This window comes from Rattus norvegicus, chromosome 1 (assembly GCF_021556685.1).
Source record: "Rattus norvegicus strain SHRSP/BbbUtx chromosome 1, alternate assembly SHRSP_T2T, whole genome shotgun sequence".
NCBI classification, from domain to species: domain Eukaryota; kingdom Metazoa; phylum Chordata; class Mammalia; order Rodentia; family Muridae; genus Rattus; species Rattus norvegicus.
In genome coordinates, this window is record NC_141534.1 from 109175233 (window position 1) to 109187705 (window position 12473).

A 12473-nucleotide genomic window follows, 5' to 3' on the forward strand; every position below is an offset into this window, starting at 1 on the left:
AAACTAGACTATTTCCTGATCTTCTGGATTTCCACAAGGACCCCCTTCTCTACCTTTTCCCTCATCAGGAGTGTCCTGCAAGGCTCTTTGCAAATGCAGCTTCAGATTCTGTCTCTGGACTCTGTAGTATCTAATGGAGCCAACAAGGAAGTAAATAATGGGGTTTGCACAGGAGTTAACACAGGATAGGAACACTGTTATTTCATAAACATTGCAAGGTGAAATGACATAAATATCTACCCAAAGTAAGAGAAACTAGTTGATCTCATAGGATAAACCAAAGAATAGGTAGATTAACACTGTGAGAGCAATGGCTACACATAGCCTGGTTACAGGAATCCTGTGTGAGCCACAGACAACTCTTAGCAGCAAAGCCAGGCTGGACCCCAAGAGAACCACAAATAGAAGAGTTAACCAAGCAAAAATAATTGAATCCATTTTCTTACACCAACCATGACCAAAACCTTTAAAGACAGCCATACATGCCTCCCCTTGCAGGATACTCAACACCAGGGACAAGGCCCATAGCAGGACCCACGTGACAGCAGATGTGTTTCTTGTTCTTCGGCAGCAGTACCATATCGGCCACAGGGCAGACAGGCAACGCTCAGTGCTAATGGCACTGAGCATGCTTAGACCTGCAAGGTAAGAAAAGTTGAAAAAGCTTGGTATAAAGATGGAGTGAAACATGTTGATGATAACTTGCAGAGAATGCACATTCTGAAAGCAGAGGAAGAGAAAGTCAGCTCCAGCCAGGTTGAGGAGGTAGACAGAGAAGGTGCATGTGGAAGCTGGGGAGCCACAGCCCCATTGCATTTCCCGCCATCCCAACCAGGGTAATGATGACAATAAGAAAATTCAGGTTAAGTTTTATGGTGTCACAAGATGTTGTTAGAATGTGGTCACTTGAGCAGCTCTCTGCTCCCAAACCCCGTGGGAGAGAGACCTCACCGCCTGATCAAGTGGGCACTCCTGAGGCTGCAGAGCGGAGGAGACCACCAACACTGCCCACCCCTGCCCACATCCCTGGCCCAAGAGGCAACTGTATAAGGCCTCTGGGTTCCCGTAGGGGAGGGCCCGGGAGCGGCAGGACCCCTGCGCCTGAGACACTGCCGGAACCTGAAGGAAACAGACCGGATAAACAGTTCTCTGCACCCAAATCCCGTGGGAGGGAGAGCTGAACCTTCAGAGAGGCGGACACGCCTGGGAAACCAGAAGAGACTGCACTCTGTGCACATCCAGGCGCCAGAGGAAAACACCAAACGCCATCTGGAACCCTGGTGCACGGAGGCTCCTGGAAAGAGTGGCGCAGATCTTCCCGGTTGCTGCCACAGCGGAGAGGACTTAGGCAGTACCCCACGAGCAAACTTGAGCCTTGGAACCACAGGTAGGACCAACTTTTCCCCTGCAAGAAACCTGCCTGGTGAACTCAAGACACAGGCCCACAGGAACAGCTGAAGACCTGTAGAGAGGAAAAACTACACGCCCGAAAGCAGAACACTCTGTCCCCATAACTGGCTGAAAGAAAACAGGAAAACAGGTCTACAGCACTCCTGACACACAGGTTATAGGACAGTCTAGCCACTGTCAGAAATAGCAGAACAAAGTACCACTAGAGATAATCTGATGGCGAGAGGCAAGCGCAGGAACCCAAGCAACAGAAACCAAGACTACATGGCATCATCGGAGCCCAATTCTCCCACCAAAGCAAACACGGAATATCCAAACACACCAGAAAAGCAAGACCTAGTTTGAAAATCATATTTGATCATGATGCTGGAGGACTTCAAGAAAGACATAAAGAACTCCCTTAGAGAACAAGTAGAAGCCTACAGAGAGGAATCGCAAAAATCCCTGAAAGAATTCCAGGAAAACACAATCAAACAGTTGAAGGAATTAAAAATGGAAATAGAAGCAATCAAGAAAGAACACATGGAAACAACCCTGGACATAGAAAATCAAAAGAAAAGACAAGGAGCTGTAGATACAAGCTTCACCAACAGAATTCAAGAGATGGAAGAGAGAATCTCGGGAGCAGAAGATTCCATAGAAATCATTGACTCAACTGTCAAAGATAATGTAAAGCGGAAAAAGCTACTGGTCCAAAACATACAGGAAATCCAGGACTCAAAGAGAAGATCAAACCTAAGGATAATAGGTATAGAAGAGAGTGAAGACTCCCAGCTCAAAGGACCAGTAAATATCTTCAACAAAATCATAGAAGAAAACTTCCCTAACCTAAAAAAAGAGATACCCATAGGCATACAAGAAGCCTACAGAACTCCAAATAGATTGGACCAGAAAAGAAAGACCTCCCGTCACATAATTGTCAAAACACCAAACGCACAAAATAAAGAAAGAATATTAAAAGCAGTAAGGGAAAAAGGTCAAGTAACATATAAAGGAGGACCTATCAGAATCACACCTGACTTTTCGCCAGAAACTATGAAGGCCAGAAGATCCTGGACAGATGTCATACAGACCCTAAGAGAACACAAATGCCAGCCCAGGTTACTGTATCCTGCAAAACTCTCAATTAACATAGATGGAGAAACCAAGATATTCCATGAAAAAACCAAATTTACACAATATCTTTCTACAAGTCCAGCACTACAAAGGATAATAAAGGGTAAAGCCCAACATAAGGAGGCAAGCTATACCCTAGAAGCAAGAAACTAATCATCTTGGCAACAAAACAAAGAGAATGAAAGCACGCAAACATAACCTCACTTCCAAATATGAATATAACGGGAAGCAATAATCACTATTCCTTAATATCTCCCAATATCAATGGCCTCAACTCCCCAATAAAAAGACATAGATTAACAAACTGGATACGCAACGAGGACCCTGCATTCTGCTGCCTACAGGAAACACACCTCAGAGACAAAGACAGACACTACCTCAGAGTGAAAGGCTGGAAAACAACTTTCCAAGCAAATGGTCAGAAGAAGCAAGCTGGAGTAGCCATTCTAATATCAAATAAAATCAATTTTCAATTAAAAGTCATCAAAAAAGATAAGGAAGGACACTTCATATTCATCAAAGGAAAAATCCACCAAGATGAACTCTCAATCCTAAATATCTATGCCCCAAATACAAGGGCACCTACATATGTAAAAGAAACCTTACTAAAGCTCAAAACACACATTGCACCTCACACAATAATAGTGGGAGATTTCAACACCCCACTCTCATCAATGGACAGATCATGGAAACAGAAATTAAACAGAGATGTAGACAGACTAAGAGAAGTCATGAGCCAAATGGACTTAACGGATATTTATAGAACATTCTATCCTAAAGCAAAAGGATATACCTTCTTCTCAGCTCCTCATGGTACTTTCTCCAAAATTGACCATATAATTGGTCAAAAAACGGGCCTCAACAGGTACAGAAAGATAGAAATAATCCCATGCGTGCTATCGGACCACCACGGCCTAAAACTGGTCTTCAATAACAATAAGGGAAGAATGCCCACATATACGTGGAAATTGAACAATGCTCTACTCAATGATAACCTGGTCAAGGAAGAAATAAAGAAAGAAATTAAAAACTTTTTAGAATTTAATGAAAATGAAGGTACAACATACCCAAACTTATGGGACACAATGAAAGCTGTGCTAAGAGGAAAACTCATAGCGCTGAGTGCCTGCAGAAAGAAACAGGAAAGAGCATATGTCAGCAGCTTGACAGCACACCTAAAAGCTCTAGAACAAAAAGAAGCAAATACACCCAGGAGGAGTAGAAGGCCAGAAATAATCAAACTCAGAGCTGAAATCAACCAAGTAGAAACAAAAAGGACCATAGAAAGAATCAACAGAACCAAAAGTTGGTTCTTTGAGAAAATCAACAAGATAGATAAACCCTTAGCCAGACTAACGAGAGGACACAGAGAGTGCGTCCAAATTAACAAAATCAGAAATGAAAAGGGAGACATAACTACAGATTCAGAGGAAATTCAAAAAATCATCAGATCTTACTATAAAAACCTATATTCAACAAAACTTGAAAATCTTCAGGAAATGGACAATTTCCTAGACAGATACCAGGTATCGAAGTTAAATCAGGAACAGATAAACCAGTTAAACAACCCCATAACTCCTAAGGAAATAGAAGCAGTCATTAAAGGTCTCCCAACCAAAAAGAGCCCAGGTCCAGACGGGTTTAGTGCAGAATTCTATCAAACCTTCATAGAAGACCTTATACCAATATTATCCAAACTATTCCACAAAATTGAAACAGATGGAGCCCTACCGAATTCCTTCTATGAAGCCACAATTACTCTTATACCTAAACCACACAAAGACCCAACAAAGAAAGAGAACTTCAGACCAATTTCCCTTATGAATATCGACGCAAAAATACTCAATAAAATTCTGGCAAACCGAATTCAAGAGCACATCAAAACAATCATCCACCATGATCAAGTAGGCTTCATCCCAGGCATGCAGGGATGGTTTAATATAAGGAAAACCATCAACGTGATCCATCATATAAACAAACTGAAAGAACAAAAGCACATGATCATTTCATTAGATGCTGAGAAAGCATTTGACAAAATTCAACACCCCTTCATGATAAAAGTCCTGGATAGAATAGGTATTCAAGGCCCATACCTAAACATAGCAAAAGCCATATACAGCAAACCAGTTGCTAACATTAAACTAAATGGAGAGAAACTTGAAGCAATCCCACTAAAATCAGGGACTAGACAAGGCTGCCCACTCTCTCCCTACTTATTCAATATAGTTCTTGAAGTTCTAGCCAGAGCAATCAGACAACAAAAGGTGATCAAGGGGATGCAGATCGGAAAAGAAGAGGTCAAAATATCACTATTTGCAGACGACATGATAGTATATTTAAGTGATCCCAAAAGTTCCACCAGAGAACTACTAAAGCTGATAAACAACTTCAGCAAAGTGGCTGGGTATAAAATTAACTCAAATAAATCAGTTGCCTTCCTCTATACAAAAGAGAAACAAGCCGAGAAAGAAATTAGGGAAACGACACCCTTCATAATAGACCCAAATAATATAAAGTACCTCGGTGTGACTTTAACCAAGCAAGTAAAAGATCTGTACAATAAGAACTTCAAGACACTGAGGAAAGAAATTGAAGAAGACCTCAGAAGATGGAAAGATCTCCCATGCTCATGGATTGGCAGGATTAATATAGTAAAAATGGCCATTTTACCAAAAGCAATCTACAGATTCAATGCAATCCCCATCAAAATACCAATCCAATTCTTCAAAGAGTTAGACAGAACAATTTGCAAATTCATCTGGAATAACAAAAAACCCAGGATAGCTAAAGCTATCCTCAACAATAAGAGGACTTCAGGGGGAATCACTATCCCTGAACTCAAGCAGTATTACAGAGCAATAGTGATAAAAACTGCATGGTATTGGTACAGAGACAGACAGATAGACCAATGGAATAGAATTGAAGACCCAGAAATGAACCCACACACCTATGGTCACTTGATTTTTGACAAAGGAGCCAAAACCATCCAATGGAAAAAAGATAGCATTTTCAGCAAATGGTGCTGGTTCAACTGGAGGGCAACATGTAGAAGAATGCAGATCGATCCATGCTTATCACCCTGTACAAAGCTTAAGTCCAAGTGGATCAAGGACCTCCACATCAAACCAGACACACTCAAACTAATAGAAGAAAAACTAGGGAAGCATCTGGAACACATGGGCACTGGAAAAAATTTCCTGAACAAAACACCAATGGCTTATGCTCTAAGATCAAGAATCGACAAATGGGATCTCATAAAACTGCAAAGCTTCTGTAAGGCAAAGGACACTGTGGTTAGGACAAAACGACAACCAACAGATTGGGAAAAGATCTTTACCAATCCTATAACAGATAGAGGCCTTATATCCAAAATATACAAAGAACTCAAGAAGTTAGACCGCAGGGAAACAAATAACCCTATTAAAAAATGGGGTTCAGAGCTGAACAAAGAATTCACAGCTGAGGAATGCCGAATGGCTGAGAAACACCTAAAGAAATGTTCAACATCTTTAGTCATAAGGGAAATGCAAATCAAAACAACCCTGAGATTTCACCTCACACCAGTGAGAATGGCTAAGATCAAAAACTCAGGTGACAGCAGATGCTGGCGAGGATGTGGAGAAAGAGGAACACTCCTCCATTGTTGGTGGGATTGCAGACTGGTAAAACCATTCTGGAAATCAGTCTGGAGGTTCCTCAGAAAACGGGACATTGAACTGCCTGAGGATCCAGCCATACCTCTCTTGGGCATATACCCAAAAGATGCCTCAACATATAAAAGAGACACTTGCTCCACTATGTTCATCGCAGCCTTATTTATAATAGCCAGAAACTGGAAAGAACCCAGATGCCCTTCAACAGAGGAATGGATACAGAAAATGTGGTACATCTACACAATGGAATATTACTCAGCTATCAAAAACAACGAGTTTATGAAATTCGTAGGCAAATGGTTGGAACTGGAAAATATCATCCTGAGTGAGCTAACCCACTCACAGAAAGACATACATGGTATGCACTCATTGATAAGTGGCTATTAGCCCAAATGCTTGAATTACCCTAGATCCCTAGAACAAAGGATACTCAAGACGGATGATCAAAATGTGAATGCTTCACTCCTTCTTTAAATGAGGAAAAAGAATACCCTTGGCAGGGAAGGGAGAGGCAAAGATTAAAACAGAGACTGAAGGAACACCCATTCAGAGCCTGCCCCACAGGTGGCCCATACATATACAGCCACCCAATTAGACAAGATGGACGAAGCAAAGAAGTGCAGACCGACAGGAGCCGGATGTAGATCGCTCCTGAGAGACACAGCCAGAATACAGCAAATACAGAGGCGAATGCCAGCAGCAAACCACTGAACTGAGAATAGGTCCCCCGTTGAAGGAATCAGAGAAAGAACTGGAAGAGCTTGAAGGTGCTCGAGACCCCAAAAGTACAACAATGTCAAGCAACCAGAGCTTCCAGGGACTAAGCCACTACCTAAAGACTATACATGGACTGACCCTGGACTCTGTCCCCATAGGTAGCAATGAATATCCTAGTAAGAGCACCAGTGGAAGGGGAAGCCCTGGGTCCTGCTAAGACTGAACCCCCAGTGAACTAGACTATGCGGGGAGGGTGGCAATGGGGGGAGGTTTGGGAGGGGAACACCCACAAGGAAGGGGAGGGGGGAGGGTGATGTCTGTCCGGAAACCGGGAAAGGGAATAACACTTGAAATGTATATAAGAAATACTCAAGATAATAAAAAAAAATAAAATAAAATAAAAAAAAAAGAATCAAAAAAAAAAAAAAAAAAGAGATGACAAGTCTATCAGGCCTCCTGTGGAGCCTTTGACACAGAGAGATCTTCCCATACAACCGGGCAGTGTCATCAATCTTCTGCTTGTTTTGAGCTCCGGAGCAGCTGAGAGTGAGCAAAGACCGGGTCCTGTCCCACCTCCTCCCTGTAAGCATCTCTCTCATTTTCCTCTCCTTCTTCTTCAGTGCTTTGCAGCATGTCAGGAGCTGCTAGAAAAAAAAAAGATGCCGTCTGCTGCAAGTGTGTCAGATAAGGATTTGAGCATTGAAAACCAGGAACAAAAACAGACCTTTCTCCAAACTCCCTGGCTTTACTAGATGGATAGAATAAACCGTTGCCGTGCTGTGGGCACGTTTACGCTACAGTCCGCACAGTAGAAAAAAATGACTCAAAAACCTCATATTATACATGCGAATATCATGCCCATCTGACAGAGAATCAGCTGCTCATCTTAAATATCAATTACGAACATCTACTCTGAGGACAGATCCATGTTGCCTTTCCTAGGTGCATGCATGCCTGTGTGTTTCTCTGCAGCCTGTTTCTTTCTGGAAACAAACTATAGGCTGTAGCTATCGAGTTCTCCTCAAGGAAAAGAACCCTTCCCCATGTAGGAGGCAGGTTTGATACTGCAATTGCAAGTAGAATAGTTGAATATGCGTCTTTCAAGTATTTTCTGTGACAAAGTATTTGTAAGTCAAGCCTGCCGCACACCCACTTTTCATCAGAAGGCCCCCTAATCTGGGCCACACAGCTCCAAGTCCTGAAAGACACTGTCAGATGGGACAATAATACCATTTTTAAATCTCATGAAATTTATTGAGGCTTACAAATCACTTTTTGGCACTGGTTCAATATTTAAACGTTTCCATCGAATACATCATAAGGTTGTTTTTTATTTGGAGATGGAAGAGAGAAAATTATTTCTTCCTGCCATGAATGCTTCCCAAACAGTTCTTTTTGAATCTGGTTCTTTACTATAATGTGTGCTTTTCAAAGATTTTGACACTGGGCTTTGTTCAGAGAAACGAGGAAGGTCATGAAAAACGCGTCTTTCATCCTCCGTGCAGCATCTCTGCGACTGCAGCTGAATCAGATAGGAAGGAAAGATCGGGCTGGTTTAATTCACGCTGGAAGGTCTATGGGAGACTGAGTCGTGTGGAAAGTGCATTCTAATGCGCAGGTCCTGTGATTTGTTTCAGAGAACCATACAGGTCTAGAGGTAGTATTTCAGGAATGTATGTAATCTAAAGTAAGTAATTGTGTATACCAGACTGGCTGGGGCCTGCTTGCCGTCTGTAGACAGGGTTTCTAGAATATTCTGTGAATACATAGGTGTGTGAACAGGTGTGTGTGTGTGTGTGTGTGTGTGTGTGAGAGAGAGAGAGAGAGAGAGAGAGAGAGAGAGAGAGAGAGAGAGAGAGAAAATATACAAATAAACTCAGTATCAACATGAATAATTTGTGGAGGAGAAATCTGCTTTGTGTAGCTAGACAGTATCTTGTTAGATTCAACATGAAATTGTATTATTTCCCCATTTTGGTGAGTGGCACCAAAACCAGAAGAGTCTTCTTTCAAGGGAAAAAAAATTACTGCCCAAGACCCAACTTAGTTTTTATGAAAGTTTTTTTTTCCCTATAAAATGTTGAACTCCCTGAACTGAATTAACATTTTGAAAAACTTGTTTTCTAGAACACGATTTTATTTTCAGGATAAAAAGCCTCCTTTATCACATTGAAATGTGCTTTTTAAAATGGCTTTTACAAACATCAATTAAATGCCACTCACTGGACATATGTACCTCAGTGGGGTCATGTATTTGTTGTGTCATATGACCACTGTAGCAATCAACTTCAGAACTTGTTTATCCCCTAAGACATCATCCTCCAGACTCATCCTCCTCACAGGGCCCAGGCAAACATGACTCCACTTTCTATTTCTATGGATTTGACTGTCCTTAATGTCCCCATATCTGTGTAATATCAAAATACTCTGTTTTGGGATTGACATATCTACTTTGCAGAATCTTGTCAAGGCTTGGCCATATTACATGTATAGACCTCTTCCTTATTCTTTTGCAAGCATCAGTGTGGGCTTGTGGACTTGTTTTCAATCTTTGCCTGTTGGAAATAATATTTGAATTAAATATTCATGCACTATTTGGGTTAAAAAAAAAAGAATGTGGTCACTTCTGATCTCTTCTGTGATGTCAGTCCACCAGGTTAGGCCAATTGGACCCACACTTAAGAGCCCTCCATTAGTGGTCCTGAAAAGAAAATTGAAGATATGAGCACCTGATGTGCATCTCACAATCTAGAAACCACATGATGCTCAAGAAGGACAACCAAAGTACAGATGCTTCAGTCCTTTTTAGATGGGGGAACAAAAATACTCACAGGAGGAAATACAGAGCAGAGTTTGGAGCAGAGATTGAAGGAGTGGCCATTCAGAGCCTGTCCAACCTGGGAATCCAGCCCATATACATATAGCCACCAAACCCAGACAATATTGCTGATGCCAAGAAGTGCTTGCTGATAGGAGTCTGATATAGCTGTTTCCTGAGAGGCTCTGTCAGAGCATGTCAAATACAGAGGTGAATGCTAGCAGCCAACCATTGAACTGAGAACAGGATCCACAATGGAGGAGTTAGAGAAAGGATTCAAGGAGCTGAATGGGCTTGCAACCCCATAAGAACAACAATACCAACCAACCAGAGCTCCAGGGACTAAACACCAACCAATGAGTACACATGGAGGGGCCCATGACTCCAGCCATGTATGTAGCTGAGGATGGCATTGTCTGGTATAAATAGGAGTAAAAGCCCTTGGTCCTATGTAGGCTCATTTCCCCAATGTAGGGGAATGCCAGGGCGTGGAGGTGGGAGTGGGTGGGTGGTTGGGAGCAGCCTCTTAGAAGAGCGAGAGGGGCTATTGGAGAGAGGGCAAAGGGATAACATTTGAAATGTAAATACTTAACATATCCAAGGAAAATAAAATTAAAAAAAGAAAAGCAATTAACAATGTTGAGGAGAATAAGCTCTGGGAAGAAAGTCTTACCTTTCCCACATTCTTATTGATGGAAGTGATAATCTGGTTTGTGACAAAGGGAAGAGACTCCAAAGTCATCTGCCAATACTAAGACTGTATCTCTTTCCTAGACTAGTGCCTTCCAGGCCAAAGTCTGTGACTTGAAGAAGCCTTATCAAATGATTGAGAGGTCTGAGGCTTCCTGTACATAGAATTGTTGGCAAATGCATGTCAATCCTTTGAGTAATGTGCTCTGTGAGATGTCTCTCATCATTTGGTCTGACAAGTAGCCTCTTTTTTTCTCTCCCTAAACCAACCCTATGGCTCTCCTTCAATGTTAGTTGGGCCTCAATGCCTTTAAACTTCTTACAACCAGGTGACAACCAATGATAAGCACTATAAGCTTGTCTTGGGAGCCTGGGCAAGGAGAAGACACATTGTCTCTATTTGTTATCAGTAAGAAATGGTCCTAAGGGAGTGAACCACACACATTTGTCATCACACAAGTAACACATAATAGGCTTTATCCCATTGGCAAAGATAAATATTAAATAAAACACCTTGATTTCTATTCTTGAGAAATGAAAAACTGGTTCCAATTGTTCATCTCTCACCTTTATGTGTTGTAATTATTTGTAATATTATATTTTCATTCTATTTCTATTAACAAAATGATAAAGTGAAGGCCCATGAAAGGTAAAAAATATTCAAGATATAGAAGATAATATGAAAAATCATAAGGGAAACATTTAAATACCTGTAATTAAAATGGTAAATATTCTCATAGAATATGTGAAATAACAGATATAATATAAATGCATAGAATTGTGGACTTAGAGAGGAAATACCAGGATTAAAACTCTCTAACAAATACAAAGGATCCCATTGAAGATTCTAAGACTGAGCACACAGAAAACACAAACACACTTGAAGCTACAGGTTCACTACCAGAATCCAATGGAAAACTTCCAAATGGAAAACAAGAGAAAACCTACATAATTAATGAGAATATATGTAATGTTATTCAATTGTAAGAGCCATACACATAAATACACAATTAGAGCAGCAGATTGAAGCAAAGATAGGGAAAAAAGAAATATTTGAGGTAAAGTTGGATGAGAATTTCCAAATTTATCACTAATTGAAAAGGAAAAATTCAAAATGCTCAGGTACTAAAGCATAAACTATTAAAGATAACAAAGGTTAAAAAAGAAATGTCAAGAGAAGTACTTTAAAAATCAATATTAACAAGGGCACTAAAATAAATCTATCCACTTAAGAAAAACAATAAAGAGAAAGAAAGAAGACGGAGAGAGAAGGGGAGTGAGAGAGATGGGGAGAGAGAGAAAAAAAAGTGAGAAAGAGAGAGAGGAGTGTGGTAAATTTGGTGGGTTGTAACAAAAACAGTATTAAAATGAAAATCTAGAATGTAGTGGGTAAGAAGGTTCTAAAAGCAACAAAATTTAAACCAGAATCAAAAAGGGAAACTGAGGTCAACATAAGTGGTTAAAAATCAGCTGAAGACAGAAGATTGCACAGACACTGACGACAAGGACTTAGTGTATAAAATCAGGAATCCAAAAGAACTTTCTTTGGAAATTTGAGTACAATAGACAAACCTCTTACCAAGTTAAGCACAAAGGAGAGAGGAAAGACACTCATACTAGAAAGGGAAGACAAGATACACCTTCACAACAAATCAATGAACCTTGAGTACAAATGGAACAGAAGAAAACATTAAGACCTTATCCCAGTAACTCAGGAATCAGTAGAAAAATGCACTGAAACCAAGCCTTATTCTTAGAAGTCAGTAAAGTCATTAAGCCCACATGTAGATGCTGCTCTGTGGTTGAGCACTTGCGAACCAGCATATGACTGTAGTTATGATATGCAGAGGAAAGTGAACACCACAAAAGAAGAAAGACTACCATCCTCCCCCTGAAGGACTGATAACCCCAAAACTGCAGACAATCATCTCTGGAGAGGATGTGGAACACAGGTACATGCATGCATGCACGCACGCACACACACACACACACACACACACACACACACACACACACACACACAGTGTCTGTGAATTCAGAATAGTATGCTGCTTTAGAAGGTGATCCAA

The 12473-nt window shown here is 41.0% G+C and overlaps 1 pseudogene; it reads right to left on the minus strand.

Annotated features, from left to right (window-relative positions):
• Nucleotides 1-3: 3 nt before the first annotated feature.
• On the minus strand, nt 4-10456 carry Mrgprb4-ps1 (MAS-related GPR, member B4, pseudogene 1; annotated as a pseudogene).
• Between the last annotated feature and the right edge of the window lie 2017 nt (nt 10457-12473).